Here is a 21,424-nt window from a genome sequence, read left to right on the forward strand (position 1 = left end):
TAAGAGTGGTTACTATCAAATCCGCATATAAGAGGGTGATGAATGTAAAACCGCTTTCAAAACCAAGTTTGGGTTGTATGAGTGGTTAGTCATGCCTATGGGTCTATCGGAAGCACTAGGTACTTTCATGCATCTTATGAATCATGTTTTTCGCGCTTACATTGGTGTGTTTGTTGTGGTCCTTGTTTATAGCAAATCTCTTCAAGATCATGCCACCCATGTTCAAACTGTTTTGCAAACTCTTCGAAATGAGCATCTCTTTGCTAACATGGAAAAGTGCCTTTTCGGCGTTGATAAGCTTGTTTTCTTGGGTTTTGTTGTATCTTCAAAGGGTGTTCATGTATATGAGTCCAAGATCAATGCTATTAAGACTTGGCCACAACCAACCAACTTGCAACAAGTGCGTAGATTTCTTGGCCTTGCGGGTTTCTATCGTCGCTTTGTGAAAGATTTTAGCACCATTGCTTCGCCTTTGCATGCTTTGAGAAAGAAGAATGTGCCTTTTATTTGGCGACCATCCCAAGATAGCGCTTTCAATGAGCTTAAGAATTTTCTTACTCATGCTCCAATGCTTGCTTTACCCAACTTTGACAAAACTTTTGAGATTCATTGCGATGCTAGTGGTAATGGCATAGGAGGTGTGTTAATGCAAGAGAAGCGCCCCATAGCTTACTTTAGCGAGAAACTTTCCAGAGCGCAGCTCAATTACCCCATCTATGACAAAGAGCTATATGCTTTAGTCCATGTTTTGCATGAATGTGAACACTATCTTCGCCCTCATGAATTCATCATTCATACCGATCATGAAACGCTCAAGTACCTTAAGGGCCAAACCAAGTTGAACAAGCGTCGTGCTAAATGGAGTGAATTTATTGAGTCTTTTCCTTATATCATAAAGTACATCAAAGGTAAGGAAAATGTTGTGGCGGACACCCTTTCCCACATATGCATGCTTGTTACTCAACTTGAGTTGAATGTAATTGGCTTTGAGAACATAAAAGACTTGTATGAGCATGATCCCACTTTTGCTACTACTTATGCCAAATGTTTAACGCATACATCTTGGGAATGCTACTACATCAAAGATGGATATCTTATGAGAGCTAACAAGCTTTGCATCCCGAGTCTTCTCTTCGTTTGTTGCTTTTGCAGGAATCTCATGGAGGAGGCTTAATGGGACATTTTGGACGCGATAAGACTTTCGCTACGCTCTCCAAGAACTACTATGTAAGTGCATCTAGTGCCACCCCTAGTTGGTTTTGGAGTATTGGCGACAAACCTGGTTGAGGGACTAATGTTTTTGTGAGAATTGCAGGATAACACATGTAGAAGTCCCTCATTGATTCGGTTTTCCTACCAGAGATGACCCCTAAAATTGTATGAAGACATTGAAGTCAAAGGTGGTATGTGAAGACATTCACATTGAAGACTATGACAAGACAAGACATCGCGTGAGGACTATGGAGTGCGAAGACTTAGTTGTTTCGTCGTTCTTTTTCTTCTTTGTTGAGTCATAGGAACCACCATACTATTAAGTGGGGTCCAAGAAAACCAGTCAGAATGACTGAAGTGATGCTTAACCAAAATCCTATGTCTTCGAGTGAAGACTATGAGAGCAAATCTTATTCAGAGTTGGATAAGTCAGCTTTGCTTGTAGCCCAAGTAAAGTTGCCGTGTGTGTGTTTGAAATCCGACCGTTGGAACACGTGTCAGTTCCTTAGTGACCCAGGGTCATTTCGGACAAATCAGGTCGGGTTGCCTAGTGGATATAAATAGCCCACCCCCTACAACCATAAACGGCTGGCTGCTCAGAGTTAGTGTACGACTTTTGTCGTTTGAGAGCAACCCACCTCGAAGCCTTTGAGAGAGAATTCCTTGCGAGGATAAAGCCCTAAACACCCAGAGCCAAAGAGTGTTAGGCATCACTTAAGTCTTCCTGTCTGTGTGATGTAAAGACTTATTACACTTGAGGACTGTGAATCCTCCAGCCGGTTAGGCGTCGCGTTCTGAGCATCCAAGAGTCATTGTGGATCACCGGTGAATGAAGTCTGTGAAGGTTTGGAAGTCTACCTTGAGGACTTACCAGAGTGATTGGGCGAGGACTGGATGTTCTTAGCTCAAGGGGAATAAGGTGAAGACACGATCTTCTGAGTTGAATCTCAGCCTCCCTAACCAGACGTACAGTTGTCACAGCAACTGGAACTGGTCCAACAAAATCATTATCTTCAACGAGTCACTGGTTCTATCCTTCCCATCTCTTTATTTACATTTGGTCCTTGTGAAGTCATTGCCCGTTTGCATTATCTTTTGTCTTCACTGAGTGACTGCTTGTTCTGATTGGCTTCATACTATCTTCCATCCTGATCTATACTGCCTAGCTGCTATTAGTCTTTGTGCTTTCATTTCATTGAATACTTGACTATGGCTTGCTTATTGTAGTCTACCTTCCGCTGCATGGTAATAGGTTTATTTCTATCGTTTGTCTTCGAAACTTCCATGTTTTGAAGACTTTTATAAAAATCGCCTATTCACCCCCCCTCTAGTCGATCACTAGCACTTTCAATTGGTATCAGAGCAAGGTACTCCCTTGTTCTGTGTGATTCGGTTTAACCACCTGGAGTTTTAGCTATGTCGACTGCAGGGATAATCAAAGTCTCCGCTGCGTGCCCAGTCTTCGATGGAACTGAATATCCCTACTGGAAGAATAAGATGCGCATGCATCTTGAAGCCATTGATGTCGACCTTTGGTATGTCGTCAAGAATGGTGTCCCCAAGACTGGTGAAGGTGTCACCACTGCTGATGTCAAGAAGTTCGTTCAACTGGACTCCACTGCCAAGAACATCATCTGTGGTCATCTGACCAAAGGGCAGTATGGCCGTGTGAGTGCTCTGGAAACATCTAAGCTAGTCTGGGACTGGCTTTCCAAGGTCAACGAAGGCGTATCAACTCACAGAGATCAAAGAATCAGTGTCCTTCGCAACCTCTTCAACCGCTTCAAGAGAAACGACAATGAGAATGTTCAGCTCACATTTGATCGACTCACTGACATCACAAATGAGCTTCAAGCCCTCCGCGCTACGGAGATCACCAAGCATGAAGTCGTCACGACACTCCTGAGATCACTTGACAGCTCGTTTGACACCCTAGCCCTGATGATTTAAGAACGCCCTGACTTCAAGACACTCGATCCCTCTGACATACTGGAAAGGCTCAACACACATGAGTTTCAGCTTTCTGAGAAAAGAGACATCTACGGTCCCAACTATGGGTGAACTCATGCCCTGAAGGCAAAAGCTGTCTCCTCATCTGAAGAAGAATCTGACAACAGTTCTGATGATCCTGAAGACATTGGAAAGGAGCTTGCTATGCTTGTGAAGAATTTCCAAAAATTCACCAAGAGGAAAGGCTTCAAAAAGTCTTCACGATCAAGCTCAAGGAATGATGAAGCTTCTGCTCATGACTATAAGAAGAGAACATGCCACAAGTGCAAGAAACCTGGCCACTACATCTCTGAGTGTCCATAGTGGGACAATGAGAACAACAAGAAGAAGAAGAGCAAGGAGTATGATTTCGACGACAAGAATAAGAAGAAATACTCAAAGTCTTCTTCCAAGACTTCCTCAAAGTCTTCATCACACAAGAAGAGCTCATCTGGCAAGGCTCGTGCGTTCGTTGGCAAGGAAATGGATTCAGAGGAGGAGTCTGCTTCTGAGGAGGCGGAGGTGGAATCTAAGGAGGAGTCCAATTCTGGCATTGCAAGTCTGGCTACAGCCTACATTGCCAAGTCCATCTTCAACATTGAATACAATGACTCCATCACCGACGCTGATGCTAATGACCAGGATGACTCCGCTCCCACCTACTGCTTCATGGCACGCGGTGCCAAGGTAAACTCACGCACTACTCACTATCAAACATCCAGTGAAGATGACTCTGATTGTGGTTCCAAATCTAGCTACAAAACACTTGCTAAAATTGCAACTGAACAACAGAAAGCTATGGAACATATTCAAAAACTGTTAGACAAAAGTGATGACCTGTTAGACGCTGAAATGACTCGATCTCAGTCCTTAATTGAAGACATAAAAATCTTCATGTTAAGTATGAGGAACTTGAAAGTCGTCATGAAACGCTCTCAACAACTCATGAAAAGCTTTCCTATGATTATCTTCAAAGGAAGCAAGATCTTGAGAAATTGAGAGTGGCTCATCAAGATCTTCAAAAGGAAAACGAGTCACTTCGCACCAAATAGATCAGTTCCGCTCAGGAAGGATTTGAACCACCATGTCTTAAATGCATTGAGCATGACAATGCTACTTCTGTTGCTGGATGTTCTACTGCTGCTACTATTGCAATATCTTCAACTATTGATGTGGTAACTAACCCCTCTGCTGAGGATACCACTGCTATTGCTGATGAAAATGCTAGGTTGAAGACATTGCTTGAAACAGGGATGTACAAAAGTCTCAAGGGGCATCAGACACTATGTGATGTCCTCAAAAGGCAGATCCTGAACCAAAACCCTAGGAAAGAGGTCTTGGGTTCGAAAGGAAAATGAATGCTGATGGCTCTTATTGGAAACCTGAGCAGTACCCCAAAACCACATGGGTTGCTGCAAAGGAACCTTCAGTGGATCCATCCACCCTGTCTGGCTTCACTTGTGATAATCCCATTGTTATTGATGAATCCTTTGATGCAAACTATAAACTATTTAAGAATCAGAATGGTGAAGTGTTTTCCAGGTATATTGGTACTTACTGCAGGAATGAGCCACCTATGAAGAAAGTCTGGGTGCCAAAAAAGTTGTTGGAGAATCTTCCTGTGAATGTCGTCATGACACCACAAGTGAAGAAGACAAACCCCAGACCACAGGCTTCATATGGTCCAAAGGCTTCATACAGACAGAGGACTCACCTGAGTCGCACTAATGCAAATGTTTTGCAGGGAAACCATACTCACGCCTATGAATATGAGCGCGTTTCATCAAACCGCCATGTTCATAAGACCAAGAACTACTCTGTTTATTCTTATGAGTACTATTGTCCACCTGCAAAACTTTTTGCTAGGGCTCCAAAGCCAAAGTTCTCAGATGCTGCACTTAGACTCATTGCTTTGAAGCCACCCTTGAAGATGTGGGTGGCTAAGAAAGCTTAAATCTCTTTTGCAGGGAAGGGTCTCCAGCCAAAAATCAAATTCGTCTAAAGCTTTTGCTGGGGACCTTAAACATCTTGTAGGGCGCAAGATCAAATGCCCAAATGGTCTTATTATGTACTTTGTTCCTGAGTCGCTTGCTACTTGCCCTATCAGTCCTAACCTCGATCTAAGCTTTCATAATCCACTTGCTCGTCAAATGTTTATGCTTCACAATTCTCTTCGTGAAGCCTATCCCCCTAAATGCATTGTAGGGTATGACACCAGCTGCTTCAGAATGGATTATTGATAGTGGGTGTACGAATCACATGACTAGCAAGCGAAGTCTTCTCATGGACTCAACTTTACGTCCATTTGACAAGAGTCACATCACATTTGCTGATACTGGTAAAAGCAAGGTATTGGGTCTAGGTAGAGTTGCAATCTCGAGGGATCAACACATGGATAAAGTAATGCTTGTTGAATCCCTTGGTTTCAACTTAATGTCTGTCTCAATGCTTTGCGATTTAAACATGATTGTGATATTTGGAAAATATCGTTGCCTTGTTCTAATGGAATTTGACAAGTCTCTAGTCTTTGAAGGGTATCAGAAAGATGATTTGTACGTGGTAGATTTCTCAGCAGGACCACAGCTTGCCGTATGTCTTCTAGCAAAAGCTTCAGAATGCTGGCTCTGGCATCAGAGGCTAGGGCATGCTGGCATGAGGAACTTGCACACTCTCGCAAAGAAGAAGCATGTCATAGGCATCGAGGGCGTCAAGTTCAAGAAGGATCACTTATGCGGTGCCTGTGAAGCAGGAAAGATGACGAGGGCCAAGCATCCCTCGAAGACAATCATGACAACGACTCAACCCTTCGAACTGCTCGACACGGACCTCTTTGGTCCCACTCATTACTCAACTCTTACTACTACTACTACTACTACTGCTTGTCTCTTTGGTTTTGTCATTGTTGATGATTATTCAAGATATACTTGGGTGCATATAATCCTCTACAAGACTGAAGTGCAGGATGTCTTCAGACGCTTCGCTAATCGAGCCATGAACAACTATGGCATCAAGATCAAGCACATCAGAAGTGACAATGGCACTGAATTCAAGAACACTGGCCTAGACACTTATCTTGATACTTTGGGCATCACTCATGAATTCTCAGCTCCGTACACGCCGCAGCAAAATGGCGTCGTGGAATGCAAGAACAGAACACTTATTGAGATGGCCCGGACGATGCTCGATGAATACAAGACTCCAAGAAAGTTCTGGCTTGAAGCCATTGATACTGCATGCCATATCATCAACCGTGTTTATCTTCACAAGCTTCTGAACAAGACATCCTATGAGCTCCTTACTGGCAAGAAGCCAAATGTCAGTTACTTCAGAGTATTTGGTGCCAGGTGCTGGATCAAGGATCCACATCACACTTCAAAATTTGCACCGAAAGCACATGAAGGTTTTATGCTTGGATATGGAAAGGATTCGCACTCCTATAGAGTCTTCAACCTCTTTCACTATAAAGTGGTTGAAACTGTGGATGTGCGGTTCGATGAGACTAACAGCTCACAAAGAGAGCACCTGCCAAATGTGCTATATGAAGCTCCATCCAGTGAAACCATCAAACTCATGGGAACTGGAGAAATCGTACCGTCTGAAGCTCAGCCTGAAGAGGAACTCATAATCACTGAACCAGATCAACCTGAAGACAATGCTCAGCCTGACGACAATCCTTCTAACGATGACAATGATCAGCAAGAGCAAAATCTTCGTCCTATTCATCCTCGTGTTGCAAATGAAGTACAGATTGAGAGAATAATTGATAGCATCAATGCACCAGGTCCACTCACTCGTTCAAGGGCAACACAACTAGCAAATTTCTGTGGGCATTTCGCATTTGTCTCAATATCTGAACCCAAGAAAGTTGATGAAGCCTTCATGGAACCTGAATGGATTCAAGCTATGCAAGAAGACCTTCAACAGTTTGAGTTGAATAATGTATGGGAACTGGTTAAGCATCCTGATCCTCGTAAGCACAATATAATAGGCACTAAATGGATATATCACAACAAGCAAGATGAGCATGGTCAAGTTGTCAGAAACAAAGCTCGTCTCGTTGCTCAAGGATACACTCAAATTGAAGGAATTGACTTTGATGAAACATTTGCTCCTGTGGCTAGGCTTGAAGCTATACGCATACTGATGGCCTATGCAAATCATCATAACATTCTTCTGTATCAAATGGATGTGAAGAGCGCTTTTCTCAATGGCAAGATTGAAGAAGAAGTGTATGTTGCACAACCGCCTGGCTTTGAAGATCCAAAACATCCTGACATGGTCTACGAACTCAACAAGGCACTGTATGGCCTTAAACAAGCCCCTCGAGCTTGGTATGACACACTCAAAGACTTCCTGAAGAGCAAAGGCTTCAAACCTGGTTCCCTGGATCCCACTCTCTTCACGAAGACATATGATGCCGAACTGTTTGTGTGCCAAATATATGTGGATGACATTATCTTCGGCTGCACTAACCAGAAATACAGTGAAGAGTTTGGATATATGATGCAAGAGCAATATCATATGTCCATGATGGGTGAGTTGAAGTTCTTCCTTGGTCTTCGAATACGTCAGCAACGCAATGACATCTTCATATCTCAAGAGAAATACCTCAAGGATTGCCTGAAGAAATTTGGAATGGAAGACTGCAAAGGCTACACGATGCCAATGCCAGCTAAACACCATCTGGGTCCCGACGACAATGGTAAAGAGTTCGATCAAAAGGTATACCGCTCCATGATTGGTTCTTTGCTTTATTTATGTGCATCTAGGCCAGATACCATGCTTAGTGTTTGCATGTGTGCCCGGTTCCAAGCGACACCAAAGGAATCGCATCACTTAGTTGTGAAGCGAATTCTTAGATATTTGGCTCACACCCCAACACTAGGATTATGGTATCCAAAGGGCTCAGAGTTTGATCTAGTTGGATTCTCGGATGCTGATTATGCTGGTGACAAGGTGGATCGAAAGTCTACATCAGGCACATGTCACTTTCTAGGACGATCACTTGTACGTTGGTCTTCAAAGAAGCAGAACTGTGTATCTCTCTTCACTGTTGAATCTGAATACATTGCTGCTGGATGTTGCTATGCTCAGCTTCTATGGATGAAGCAAACACTCAAGGACTATGGCATTCATATGAAGCAAGTGCCACTCTACTGCGACAACGAAAGCGCCATCAAGATTGCTAACAACCCAATTCAGCACTCGAAGACAAAGCACATTGAAATTCGTCATCACTTTATTAGAGATCATGTCATGAAGGAAGATATTGATATCATACACGTCAACACTGAAGAGCAACTGGCAGATATCTTCACAAAGCCCTTGGATGAGAAGAGGTTCTGCAAGTTACGGTGTGAGCTAAATATCTCGGAATCCTCAAATGTCCTGTGATCAGGCACACATCCTAACACTTATGCATGTTGATGACTTAGATATGCAACACATGAAGTAACGTATGTCTTCAATCAATGAAGACTTACATTCTAAGTGTGAATACATTAACGTGGAATTTGACTTCGGAGCGCCACGATAATTATGCGCCGTGTCTGGGTCTAATATTTCCTATACGGTGGGTAACGCCACCACCAAACTCCTGTTTGGAATACTTTCTGTTGGTGTTACATTTGCAAAGTCTTCGCTTTCTGTTTGTCTTCAATGTTAACATGACCTCATGTTTATCTTCAATGTACTGATTTGGTTTCTGTCCTCTACAGCATTCACTTATAGCTATGGCCTCTTGCTGAATCTGTTGAACAAAGTGAATGTGATCGGACCCTAACCCCTCTATGCTTCTTTCCTAAGTCTATCTATCCAAATCATATGCATTCTATTGACACTGTCAAAATGTCTTCTCTGCATTCTTGTCAGCAGAAGACACAGAGACAACATTAATCCGTTTTCAATGCTAAATCCTTTCACCTGAGACCCGGTGAAGTGGGAACGACCACCCGACAATCCAGGCGTGAGTGGGAACGTGGACCAACCTCCGATGTGTTGCATGATAGCCACGTGTCCTTCAGATGTGAACCGCCAGGGGCACCAGTGTAATAACACTGTGCCGTCCCTATCCCTATAAATACACGCCTCACCATAGTCATTATCCTTTCTCCCACTCTCGCACAAACCCTAGCACCACCGCTAGCCCTCGACGACGCCGGCGATGAAGCGCTTAGCTGTCGCGACCTCACCGACACCGTCTTCACTCCGACCGCAGACATCGTCTTCTCCGCCGTTGCCGTAGGTGTCCTCCGTCGCCAAGTTAGGGCACAGAAGATCGAACTGCTCGGCCTCCTCTCCCACTCCGTCTAGCAGTTCCTCGTGTGGTAAATAAAACCTCCTTTTTACGGTCCCTTTGATCCGGCAGATTCATCCTTTTCTACCACAAGCAGTTTCTATTCACACAAGTTGGATCTATTTCATACTGCATCTCATAATATGCCTAGTATGTTCACTTATGCTTCACAAAGTAGTTAGATTCCTCACTTGTACTTATTCATGGATTCGTACAAATCTGGAACCAACTCTCTATCTATGAGTGAATGTCTTCGCACTATGAGGTCAATGTCTTCTAAACTGATTTATCTTCAAAATCTTCTGAGAATGCATATGACCTCTTCCCCTTCCCTCGCACCTTAATGTTATCACAGGTACATGTCCGTGGGAGAATCCCTTGGTTCTCATAGTCTGCATTCATTTGCAGAATTCTTACAGCATCATATAAATTCCCCTGATGCCAGTTCTTGTCTGACCAGTAGACGGAAGACTTTGACAGTTTTTAAGCCTTTCAGTCTAAACTTCATGGCACCAGAAAAATTTGCAAGAAATGGTGGTAGGCAGCATCGTGGCAACACCTCAAGAGATTTGTCTCCAGACCTCTATGAGTTGTACAAGACAGATCCGGAGGAGGACTACAATCAGCGGAAAACTCGAATCCAAGGGATTCAAAGATATTGGGCAGAACAATGGTTCAAGTACAGGTTCGTGACCCAGGAGTATGCTGAGAAGAATGCCATCAAGCGACCGTGGGGAGACATCCTATAGAAAAATCTTCAACCCAGGTCCAGAGCTGAAGCCATTGAACAAGGCTTCTATCCCTGCATGGTTTGTAGACCTCAGCCTGCAGATGCAGACCCATCATCATTGCTATGGTGTCGTGACGACAATCTATTCAAGATGAAGACAATCTAGCTGTTGACCCCACCGCAGCTGAAGACATTGGTCCTCACGACAATGTTGAAGATGATGAAGTCCTTCATTAGATCGAGCACCAATTGGTATCATCGCCTGTGCTTACGCACAACGAACTCATCAGCATTGGTCGTCCTCTGATGCCAACTGCTCAGGATGCATCGTGGGCTGATCACCCACAACGACAAGACACCCCAAGTTCTCCCCAACCGCAAGCTGCCTCACCAGTGCAAGATGCCGATGACTTTGAGGCCCAGCACACTCCATCTCCACAAGCGTCGCCGGCATTACGCAGGCTTCGCAAAGGACCAAGGCCCCAAGTCACTCCCACTATGCACGTATCTGAGTCTGAAGCCAAAATGACTGAAGATATTCTGGCTGCATCAGCTGATGAAGAAGAAGAACCAAGAGTTGAAGCAGACAGAGTTGCTACACCCCTGTCCCACCAAGATGTTGTTCTTGAGGAGAACGTGTCCCACCCTCCAGCTTCTGAAGTGGAGGTTAATAATCCTGAGGTGGCCACCAACATGACCGCTGAAGCCAATGATGTTGTCATGGCTGAAGCTAATGCGGCGCCTGAAGCTACTGCGGTGCCAGAAGTTCAAGCGCCTGAAGCCACTGCAGCGCCCGAAGCCACTGCTGAAGCACCTGAGGTGCAAGCCCTTGAAGCCAATGTGGCCCCTGAAGCCCATGTCAACGACAATGCCAATGCTCCTGTTCCCCTCCAAGACCTCACACCATTGAGCTGGCATTTGATCGTGGCCATCCTGTTATGGTTCGATGGCCCATTTTGGTTCCTCCACCTGCTGCGGGTCCCCAATTTGACTATCATGTCGAGCACAGACCTTCCGTCCAGAAGCCCAAGCCAAGACTTCCATGATTCCCAGGCAATGCAACTTCACCTGGGGTCTTCAATGTGAATGGCTTCGTGGCACATAACACCTTCAACAGCGCCAAGAACCCTTATACCAAACCTCGCATTTCATCAAACCGGTTCTGGAGCTATCAGCAGCGCAACTACTATTCCTGCGTCCTATACAATCAAGGGCGCATATTTCCACATATGCGCCTCGACTCTGAAGCTATAGCTGGCCTGCCCTGCCTTGAAGAAGCGTTGGATTGCTTCAGAGATGCTGGACTGCTGCAGTTTGTCACAGATAAGGAACACTGGAATGAAGAGCTTCTGCTACAGTTCTATGCAACTCTTCACATTCGAGGTTACAACAGGGATCCAAAGACTTGGGTCCTTGAGTGGATGACATGCAATGTCCATCATGAAGCCAAAGCTCTTGATATCATTGAGCTCACAGGCCTGCCCACTCCTGGTGAATACTATGAACCAGGTTGTCAACAACACCAGAATGCCTTGGAAAGCATTTTTCAGAAGCCAAAACCCAACATGAGGCAAATGCTGAGCATGATGAAGCCTCTACCTCACGACGCTGAATACTCGTCTGAATTCTTTGTTGAAGACCTAGAGTACCTGGCTCGCACCATTTACCATATCACCAGGAAGAATCTATGGCCTGTCAAAGGACATTCATCTGCAGCGAAGCTTGAAGGAGCAATGAAGACTTTGGTCTTCTATATCTTCAATGGCATCAGCTTCAATGCTCAAGACTTCTTCATCAGGTAGTTGGCTGCATCTGGCTCCGACATTTTTGGGTTGAAATTCTATGCTCCATGGGTCATGCGTCTTATCAAGCGTCACTCTGCCTTCAACTATCAGCCGTCTGCGTGCAATCATCTCATATTCTTGCTAGAGGTTGATCTGTCAGTTGAAGCTATTTACCCAGAGCCGGCTAAGGATCCCATTTATCTTCACAATGTTGATCACCAAAGCTTCACCCAGCCTATTGAAGGAGTTCCAGCAGTTTCTCGTGTTTATCCCCTTGCTGGCAACACATGTGCCCCTCGCGCTCAAACTAACGCCACTGGTAGCACCATTGCGTAAAGGCCTCAAAGGCGATCTCGTGTCCTAAATGACCGAGAGCTTCTCATCGCGCTACACCGGAAACAGGACAAACATCACGACTGGCTTAAGCGTCAAATGCAAAGCCTCTTGGTGGATGTCAACCGCATCCGCAATCTTGCCACCAAAAATGCCTTTGTCACTCATGAAACCTATCGGAGGTCGTGGAAGAGTTTGACATTACTTAGTGCTGAAGCTGATCTGCAAGACGATGGCTTCACTGAACGGTTCAAGTTTGACTCAACTCCTCCCAGGAATGCTCACTTGCGTCGGACTCCCTCACTTGAAGACTCTGACTATTCGTCCTTAGCTACGACAGTGAATGCCAAAGTCATCAATGACCAAGATGATGCAACTTCACCTCCTCCAACTTCAGCGCGTGTCAACACTACACCAAGTTCTTCTGCACCACCGGACCTCAACGATGACCCTACTGCCTCGCTTGCACCTCATGGGAACGAGTAGGCGCTCTATGTCTTCAAACCTTTTTGGTCCTTACTGACAAAAGGGAGAGAAGCATATGAGTTTATATTCTTCAAGCGGGTCCATATGGGTGGTTTCTTTACCCTTTTCTACTCTTGCCAAGTGTTTACAACTCTTGCTTTTCGATACATTTGGTTCTTTGAGTTGTAACACTTAAACTCGATGGTCGTCTGCTACTTATTTGCTATTCTATGATGCGATGATAAATTCCGGACTTAGGTCATTTTGCAGACATCCATTTTTCATTATGCATGTCATTATCTTCGTTACATCATATCATGCATGATGAATTGTCATCATAAGTTGAAGAGGATCTCCACAAGTACAACCTGCCATGTGCATTTGCATTCCAAGAGCAAAGTACTTATATGCACATCTTCAGGGGGAGCCTTTGCAACTTATGAAGACAATACCCTATCCTTTACAATTTCACATATTTTATTCCCCGTTGAAAACTTCAATTAGTTTGTCACCAATCACCAAAAAGGGGGAGATTGTAAGTGCATCTAGTGCCACCCCTAGTTGGTTTTGGAGTATTGACGACAAACCTGGTTGAGGGACTAATGTGTTTGTGAGAATTGCAGGATAACACAGGTAGAAGTCCCTCATTGATTTGGTTTTCCTACCAGAGATGACCCCTAAAATTGTATGAAGACATTGAAGTCAAAGGTGGTATGTGAAGACATTCACATTGAAGACTATGAAAAGAGAAGACATCGCGTGAAGACTATGGAGCGTGAAGACTTAGTTGTTTCATCGTTCTTTTTCTTCTTTGTTGAGTCATAGGAACCACCATACTGTTAAGTGGGGTCCAACAAAACCAGTCAGAATGACTGAAGTGATGCTTAACCAAAATCCTATGTCTTCGAGGGAAGACTATGAGAGCAAATCTTATTCAGAGTTGGATAAGTCAGCTTTGCTTGTAGCCCAAGTAAAGTTGTCGTGTGTGTGTTTGAAATCTGACCGTTGGAACACGTGTCAGTTCCTTAGTGACCCAAGGTCATTTCGGACAAATCAAGTCAGGTTGCCTAGTGGCTATAAATAGCGCACCCCCTACAACCGTAAATGGTTGGCTGCTCAGAGTTAGTGTACGGCTTTTGTCGTTTGAGAGCAACCCACCTCGAAGCCTTTGAGAGAGAATTCCTTGCGAGGATAAAGCCCTAAACACCCAAAGCCAAAGAGTGTTAGGCATCACTTAAGTCTTCCTGTCTGTGTGGTCTGAAGACTTATTACACTTGAGGACTGTGAATCCTCCAGCCGGTTAGGCGTCGCATTCTGAGCATCCAAGAGTCATTGTGGATCGCCGGTGAACGAAGTCTGTGAAGGTTTGGAAGTCTACCTTGAAGACTTACCAGAGTGATTGGGCGAGGACTGGGCGTCCTTAGCTCAAGGGGAATAAGGTGAAGACACGGTCTTCTGAGTTGAATCTCAGCCTCCCTAACCAGATGTACAGTTGTCACAGCAACTGGAACTGGTCCAACAAATCATTGTCTTCAACGAGTCACTGGTTCTATCCTTCCCATCTCTTTATTTACATTTGGTCCTTGTGAAGTCATTGCCCGTTTGCATTATCTTTTGTCTTCACTTAGTGACTGCTTGTTCTGATTGGCTTCATACTATCTTCCATCCTGATGTATACTGCCTAATTGCTATTAGTCTTTGTGCTTTCATTTCATTGAATACTTGACTATGGCTTTCTTAGTGTAGTCTACCTTCCGCTGCATGGTAATAGGTTTATTTCTATCGTTTGTCTTCGAAACTTCCATGTTTTGAAGACTTTTGTAAAAATCGCCTATTCACCCCCCCTCTAGTCGATCACTAGCACTTTCATACTATTGGCCCAAGATGTTTCGTGACGTCAACTGCTTCACCAACCGATGCTCTACATGTCGCAAAGCTAAGTCTAAAGCTCAATCCCATGGCCTTTACATGCCTCTACCAATTCCATACCAACCATGGGAATAAATTAGCATGGATTTTGTACTTGGCTTACCTAGGACTCGCAATGGAAAGGATTCTGTATTTGTCGTTGTGGATCATTTCTCTAAGATGGCGCATTTCATTCCTTGCAACAAGATATATGATGCTTCACATGTTGCTAATCTCTTTTGTAGGGAAATATTACGTCTACATGAAGTGCCAAAGACAATTGTCTCGGACCATGACGTCAAGTTCCTTAGCTACTTTTGGAAGACCCTATGCGCCAAGCTCGGAATCACCCTACTCTTCTCCATGGCGTATCATCTACAAACCGACGGCCAAATGGAGGTGACCAACCACACACTCTCCGTTCTACTTCGAGTACTCATCAAGAAGAACATCAAGGAGTGGGAGGAGTGTCTACCTATCGCCGAGTTCGCCTACAACCGGGCAAGACACTCAACAACCAACAAGTCCCCCTTTGAGGTCGTCTACGGATTCAACCCTTTGTCCCCTTTGGACATTATCCCTCTACCACTACAAGAGCGCATCAATATGGACGCAAGTGCACATGTGAACCATCTCAAGAAGGTGCATGAAGATACCAGGCACACCATCGAGCGACACGTACAACAACTTGCGACCAAGCTCAATATCAACAAGCACCCCATGGTATTCAACATTGGAGATCTTGTGTGGCTACACCTTCGCAAGGACCGCTTCCCCCACGAACGCAAGTCCAAACTTCGACCATGAGCGGATGGACCCTTCAAGGTGCTTGAACGCTACAACAACAATGCATACAAGATCAACCTCCCGTGCGACAAGTACACTGTGAGCGACATCTTCAACGTCAAGGATCTCTCGCCCTACCATGGTGATGAGGATATCGATCCAACGTCAGATCTTCCCCAAGGGAGGGGAGATGATGCGGAGCATCCTACAGTCATCCCCATGGACCTACCTTCGCCTCAACAAGACCCAAGAGGATCCATGACACGAGCTAGAGCTAGAGCTCTCGAGAACAAGGTGACTTCTCTCCTTAGTGATATTGCATATGATCCCCTCGAGACATGGCTACTACCTAAGTCCGAGATGTTGTGCATGATTAGGTACCAAGAGGACCCTCCCGAAGATGCACGTGAAGGTGTACAAGCCCCCCAAGTTCATGTATGAAGAGAACCAACGGAAGGAGTCAAGTACACCTCCCAGGCCCCGGACATGAGGCCATGACCCGGACGTCCGGCCCCTGGGGCTTCACCCACCACAGTTGCTCAGCCGCCAGAGACTACAGGCCCCGGACATCCTGCCCTTCCCGAGCCCCCAGATATCCGGCCTCCAGCCCGGAAATCCGGATCCCTCCGAACCTGAGATCAGCAAAGCCCGCTGCTCCAGCCCGGACATCCAGCCTCGCCAGCCCAAACATCCGGCCCCGCGTGAAATCCCAGACATCCAGCCTCCCCTGTCTTCACACAGTGAAGGGCCGAGGCCCATGTACCCCTTCAACCCCCTAGACTATATATACACCTCCTCGTCCTACTTTCTAGGGTTAGCATTGGTTTAGCTCATATTTAGAGATAGGGCATTGCTCATCCACATTGGATCTAATCCACAAGAGAGACCGCGGCCCCTCTTCGGAGAAGAACCCTTTGGATTCAAGACCTACTTGCAGAGAAGAACATCAATACCTCCTCATGGAGAAGACCGGCGACCTTTGTATCGTCCTTAGTTGTCCGTGGATCGTGTGATTTCTTATGTACTCGAGGAGCTAGCACATGTGTGACTATTTCTTGTTGATTTAGTGTTTCTCTTGTGTTTCCCCCGTGTTTTCCCCTCGTTTCCCTCCTCGTGTTCTTCGTGTTCATCACGGGATCCACTCCTTTCGTGAAAGATGGCCGATTATGGTTCCACCCTACATCACATGGTAGTGTTACTATCTACGAAGCTTGACTTGTTGCAAAAGGTTTTCGAAAAGTTCAAGGAGTTGACTACAATGAGACTTTCTCACTCGTGGCGATGCTTAGGTCTGTCCGAATCATGTTAGCAATTGCCGCATTTTATGAAATCTGGCAAATGGGTGTCAAAACTGCATTCCTTAATGGATTTATTAAAGAAGAGTTGTATATGATGCAACCAAAAGGTTTTGTCGATCCTAAAGGTGCTAACAAAGTGTGCAAACTCCAGCGTTCCATCTATGAACTGGTGCAAGCATCTCGGAGTTGGAATATATGCTTTGATAAGGTGATCAAAGCATATGGTTCTATACAGACTTATGATGAAGCCTGTATTTACAAGAAAGTGAGTGGGAGTTCTGTAGCATTTTTGATATTATATGTGTATGACATATTACTGATTGGAAATGATATAGAATTTCTGGATACCATAAAAGGATACTTGAATAAGATTTTTTCAATGAAAGACCTCGATGAAGCTGCTTATATATTGGGCATCAAGATCTATAGGGATAGATCGAGATGCTTAATAGGACTTTCACAAAGCACATCCCTTGACAAGATTTTGAAGAATTTCAAAATAGATCAATCAAAGAAAGAGTTCTTGCTTGTGTTGTAAGGTGTGAACTTGAGTAAGACTCAAAACCCGACCACGACAGCAGATAGAGAGAGAATGAAAGTCATTCCCTATGCCTCAGCCATAGGTTTTATAAAGTATGCCATGCTGTGTACCTGACCTATTATGTACCTTGCCATGAGTTTGGCAAGGGGGTACAATAGTGATCCAGGAGTAGATCACTGGACAACGGCCAAAATTATCCTTAGGTACCTAAATAGGACTAAGGAAATGTTTCTCGGTTATGGAGGTGACAAAGAGTTCGTCGTAAAGGGTTACGTCGATGCAAGCTTTGACACTGATCCGAATGACTCTGAGTCTCAATCTAGATACATATTGAAAGTGGGAGAAATTAGCTAGAGTAGCTCCGTACAGAGCATTGTAGACATAGAAAATTTTGCAAAATACATACGGATCTGAATGTGGCAGACCCGTTGACTAAACTTCTCTCACAAGCAAAACATGATCACACCTTAGTACTCTTTGGGTGTAAATCACATAGTGATATGAACTAGCTTATTGACTCTAATAAACACTTTGGGTGTTGGCCACATGGCAATGTGAACTATGGGTACTAATCACATAAAGATGTGAACTATTATTGTTAAATCACATGGCGATGTGAACTAGATTATTGACTCTAGTGCAAGTGGGAGATGGAAGGAAATATGCCCTAGAGGCAATAATAAAGTTGTTATTTTATATTTCCTTATATCATGATAAATGTTTATTAGTCATGCTAGGATTGTATTAACTGGAAACTTGATACATGTGTGGATACAAAGACAAAACACCATGTCCCTAGTAAGCCTATACTAGACTTGCTTGTTAATCAAAGATGGTTAAGTTTCCTAACCATAGACATGTGTTGTCATTTGATGAATGGGATCACATCATTAGGAGAATGATGTGATGGATGCGACCCATCCGTTAGCTTACCATATTGATCGTTTAGTTTTATTGCTATTGCTTTCTTCATGTCCTATACATATTCCTTTGACTATGATATTATGCAACTCCTGGATACCGGAGGAATACCTTGTGTGCTATCAAACGTCACAAGATAATTGGGTGATTATAAAGATGCTCTACAGGTATCTCAGAAGGTGTTTGTTGGGTTAGCATAGATCAAGATTAGGATTTGTCACTCTGAGTATCGGAGAGGTATCTCTGGGCCCTCTCGGTAATACACATCATGATTAGCCTTGCAAGCAATGTGACTAATGTGTTAGTTACGGGATGATGTATTACAGAACGAGTATAGAGACTTGCCGATAATGTGATTGAACAAGGTATGAAGATACTGACGATCGAATCTCGGGCAAGTAACATACCGATGACAAAAGGAATAACGTATGTTGTCATTATGGTATGACTGATAAAGATCTTCGTTGTATCTATGGGAACCAATATGATCATCCAGGTTCCGCTGCAGGTTATTGATAAGAGAGGTGCCTCGGTCATGTCCACATAGTTCTCGAACCCATAGGGTCCTCACGCTTAACGTTCGATGATGATTTTGTATTATATGAGTTATGTGATTTAGTGATCTAATGTTGTTCAATGTCCCGGATGAGATCACGGACATGACGAGGAGTCTCAAAATGGTCGAGAGGTAAAGATTCATATATTGGACGATGATATTTGGACACTGGAAGTGTTCCGGGGGTACCGGCTACATATCGGGTCATCGAAAGTGGTTCCGGGCATCCCCCCGGCAACTACATGGGTCTAATGGGCCATGAAGGGGACAAACCAGCCCCTAGGGGATGGTGTGCCCCATGTAGGCCGAAATAAGGGGGGAGGGAAGAGGGGATGAGATAAAGGAAGGGGAGCAATTCGGCCTCCCCCTTCCTTCTCTCCTCCCTCCTCCTTCATTCCCTCTCCAGATGGATATGGAAGGGGGGAGGCCGAATTGGGAGGCGCCCAAGTAGGATTCCTCCTACTTGGGGAGCCCCCTTGGCTCCCTCTCCTCCCCTCCAACCTATATATATGAGGGGGCCACCGCTAGAACATAGAACAACGATTGTTAGCCGTGTGCGGTGCCCCCCTCCACAGTTTACGCCTCCGGTCATATTGTCGTAGTGCTTAGGTGAAGTCCTGCGCGGATCACTTCCCCATCACCATCTCCACGCCGTCGTGCTAATGAAACTCTCCCTCGACACTTTGCTGGATTAAGAGTTCGAGGGATGTCATCGAGCTGAACGTGTGCAGAACTCGGAGGTGTCGTACGTTCGGTGCTTGATCGGTCGGAACAAGAAGAAGTTCGACTACATCAACCACGTTGTCAAACGCTTCCGCTTTCGGTCTACGAGGGTATGTGGACACACTCTCCCCCTCTCATTTCTATGCATATCCTAGATAGATCTTGCGTGAGCGTAGGAATTTTTTTTGAAATTGCATGCTACGTTCCCCAACAACAACTTGCTAGGGTTACAGGGAATGAAATTACTGAAACTGATGATATTATTGAAAACGATGATTATGACTCTCCCCCTAGATATGAATTGCCTATTATTCCTAAGGGTGATGTTATGGATGAAGAAACTTCTAGAGACTTCTTTGCTGCAATGCTAGAGAAGATCTTAAGAAATTGTTAGCTAAGCTGAAAGACAAATCCTTGAATGCCAGAATGAAATATGATCCCACTTTTGCTACTTTGCCTATATTTGTTACTGATAAGGATTATGAATTCTCTGTCGATCTTGAGTTAATTACTTTGGTTGAATCTGATCCTTTCTATGGTTATGAATCTGAAACTATTGTGGCACATATTACTAAATTGAATGCTATAGCCACCTATTTGCTCATGGGCAAAAATTCGCTATTACTGTATTCTCAAATTGTTTGCTTTCTCATTAAAGGGTGATGCTAAGATATGGTTTAATTACCTAGCTCCTGGTTGTGTGCGTCGTCCCCAGGATATGATTTACTACTTCTCTGCAAAATATTTCCCTACTCATAAGAAACAAGCTGCTTTAAAAGAAATATTTAATTTTGTGCAAATTGAAGAAGAGAGTCTCCCACAAGCTTGGGGGAGGCATCTCCAATTACTTAATGCTTTGCCTGATCATCCTCTCAATAAAAATGAAATACTTGATCTCTTTTATAATGGACTAACCGATGCTTCCAGAGACCACCTGGATAGTTGTGCTAGTTGTGTTTTCAGTGAAAGAACTATTGAGCAAGCTGAATTGCTATTGAATAATATATTGAGTAATGAAAATGATTGCACTTCCTGAACCAACTCCAAAGCCAACTTCGAAGAAAAGGGGTATTCTATTTCTCGGTCCTGAAGATATGCAAGAGGCAAAGAAATCTATGAAAGAAAAAGGTATTAAAGTTGAAGATGTTAAGAATCTACCACCTATTGAAGAAATACATGGTCTCAATAACCCGACATAGGTAGTGGAGGTAAACTCTCTCCATAGATTTGATGAAGGTGATATTCCTCATAATAAGTCTGCTAGACAATGCTTGGATGAGTTTGATAATTTCATTGTTAAACAAGAGAATTTCAATGCTTATGTTAGTAGACAATTGAAACGTAATGCTTGCATGCTTGACCACCTGGGTGATTATATGAGTCAAACTATTAATGACCTTAAGCTTATTAGTAAACATGCTTCCATGGTTACAACTCAAGTAGAACAAGTACTTAAAGCTCATGATGATTTGCTTAATGTGTTGAATAGTAAGAATAATGATAATGTTGTTACGATTATGACTAGAGGTGGTAAGATGACCCAGGAACCTTTGTATCCCGAGGGTCATCCTAAGAGAATTGAGCAGGATTCTCAGAGAACTAATATTGATGCACCTAGTCCTCGTACTAAAAAGAAAAAGAAAACTGATAGGACTTTGCATGCTAGTGAACCTAGTATAGACACACCTGAGAATCCCAATGATATTTCTATTTATGATGCTGAGACACAGTTCGGTAATGAACATGAACCTAGTGCTAATGTCGATAATGATGTTCATGTTGATGCTCAACCTAGTAATGATAATGACGTGGAGATTGAACCTGCTGTTGATCTTGATAACCCATAATCAAAGAATCAATGTTATCATAAGAGAGACTTTGTT

The sequence above is a fragment of the Triticum dicoccoides genome, chromosome 3A, assembly GCF_002162155.2.
Source record: "Triticum dicoccoides isolate Atlit2015 ecotype Zavitan chromosome 3A, WEW_v2.0, whole genome shotgun sequence".
Classification (NCBI taxonomy): Eukaryota; Viridiplantae; Streptophyta; class Magnoliopsida; order Poales; family Poaceae; genus Triticum; species Triticum dicoccoides.